Source organism: Lithobates pipiens, unplaced genomic scaffold (genome assembly GCF_037356315.1).
Source record: "Lithobates pipiens isolate NorthernLeopardFrog02 unplaced genomic scaffold, aLitPip1_a1.2 Scaffold_8, whole genome shotgun sequence".
Classification (NCBI taxonomy): Eukaryota; Metazoa; Chordata; class Amphibia; order Anura; family Ranidae; genus Lithobates; species Lithobates pipiens.
In genome coordinates, this window is record NW_027507903.1 from 41,958,881 (window position 1) to 41,961,365 (window position 2,485).

At 35.5% G+C, this 2,485-nt stretch overlaps 1 long non-coding RNA gene across 1 annotated transcript in view; it reads right to left on the bottom strand.

The window, feature by feature from the left end:
• Nucleotides 1-1,900, bottom strand: part of LOC143963318 (uncharacterized) — a 159,163-nt gene extending 157,263 nt beyond the window's left edge. Inside the window, exon 1 of the long non-coding RNA XR_013270940.1 lies at nucleotides 1,711-1,900. This is a non-coding gene — a long non-coding RNA (uncharacterized LOC143963318). The remainder of the gene's footprint in view (nucleotides 1-1,710) is intronic.
• Between the last annotated feature and the right edge of the window lie 585 nt (nucleotides 1,901-2,485).

Consider the following 2,485-nt stretch of genomic DNA (forward strand, 5'->3'; position numbering starts at 1 on the left):
CGTTTAACTGTAATCAATGGTCATGAACACGACACAACTATTTGTAACAAAAAATCTTAAGTGACTGATACAAATCGATCAAATTAATCTTTGTAAAAAGCTTTATCCTCAGAGCTCTCTGTACATGAATATATACCGTACACACACTACTATAATGCGTATAACACGGAGTATACACACACAGTATACTATATTTTAAATGAGTATATACCGTATACGGAGTATACACACACTATACTACACTGTACATGATACCTACACAGAGTATGCACACATACTACACTATACATTAGTATTTACCGTACACAGAGTATAAACACACTATACTATACTGTACATGAGTATATACCGTATAAGGAGTATATACACACATTATACTACACTGTACATAAGAATATACCGTACACAGAGTATACACACACACTATACTACACAGTACATAAATATATATCGTACACAGAGTATACACACACTATACTACACTGTACATAAGTATATACCGTACACATATACACACACACTATACTTTATTGTAAATTATACTGTACACAGAGCATACACACAATATACTACACTGTACATGAGTATATACCGTACACACACAATACATACATTATACTACACTGTACATGAGTATATACCATACACACACTATACATACATTATACTACACTGTAGATTGAGTATATACCGTACACATATACATACCACACACACTATACTGTAAATGATACCGTACACAGAGTATACACACAATATACTACACTGTACATGAGTATATACCGTACAAATATACACACACACTATACTTTATTGTAAATGATACCGTACACAGAGCATACATACAATATACTACACTGCACATGAGTATATACCGTACACAGAGTATACACACACTACACTACTCCATACTACAATCATACTATTTGTACGTTACTAAATGTTAACTATTGAAAAACAAACAACTATTATTTTACTAAAGTCAATATTCCATTATATAACAGCCGTATTTTCAATCATTTTAATGCAATTGGAAATCAGACTGGATAGGTGTATCTGAGCACTGACTGTAGGATCTATTGTGCTATTGTGGTGTGTACACACTCCTTTGGTTTGTAGTACACCAGGTGTATAGACTAGAACAGGGGTACACGGGAATTAAAGTACACCCACATTTCTCTATAACACACACTGTACAGGCGGTAGACTAGCTGTATACTATGATTAGAGCTGTACATGTAGAAATCAATGACTGCACATCAGCAATCAAGTAGAAAAATTGTAATAATGTGTATAATATATGGATAGGTGTATCAGAGCACTCACTGAAGGATTTGGGTTTGTAGTACACCATGTGTACAGACCAGAACAGGGGTAAATGGGAATTTTAAAGTACACCGACATTTGCTGTACCGTACACACTGTACAGGCTAATTGATAAATAAATATTACATCTGTATATGTAGAAAGAAAATAATTTAACATCAAGAAACAAATGCAAAATCAACCTGTAATAATGTGCATACTATATATTATCCCAGTATTGGCTTACATGTATATATATTTTTATGGTGATCCATTAAAATGCATTTTGCAGATTTATAATTGTCGGGGTATTTTACACCTGACATAGATCAGGAGCTGTGTACACAAATACTACAGGCAGGCAGGTCAGCAGACTGCATTGCGAAATACAGAATTGAGGTTTACCTGCAGGAAGGGAGGTCCAGGCAAAAGGTTAAGTTTAGGAATTCCTGAGCGGATCCCCCAGTGATTCCCAGCGATGGCTGTCTGGATCCACATACGGTAACGAAGACGATGTGACATCAATCTATCTCCAGCAATCAGTGGACATAGCAGGGAATCCTACATGTGACAGTGGCCTCTGTCCCCCCAGCCACTGACCAGATGCTACAAGGAGACGTCTCCCACTAGCTCACATCCCATCTGCACTTGGTGGTGGAGAAACCTACTTTTCCCACATGGAGGCTTTGCCAACTGAAACAATGGGCCCTGGCAGACGGGTACATAATTGGTTAGTGTCAGACTGGCATAGAGTCTTCCTTTAAACCTTCCCTTTTTATGTGAAAGCAACAGATCAGAAATACAATGGGCAATCTTGATAAAACACCAGAAATCTGCATTTTCTTTATTATAATTCTATGTGCTACTAGAATATATATAAAACAAGTATAAAGGACAGGATTCTAAAGCAACCAATCATATTTCATCTTTTACTGATCAGAGGGAGACAAAATCTGATTCATGGCTATAAGATATTGCTTTGCACATCATTGTTGCTCTTTTCACTGCTGCAATATAATACATACTGTATGGTACTCTTTATTTGAATATACTGTTTAATCAACCTATATGACAACAATAAAGCACCTTTGTTTTGTTAAAAATAGTACTTTTTATATGCAATAAAATACTATATAAAATGTAAAAAAGGTAATGAGTATAGAGTATACAGCACAGTATC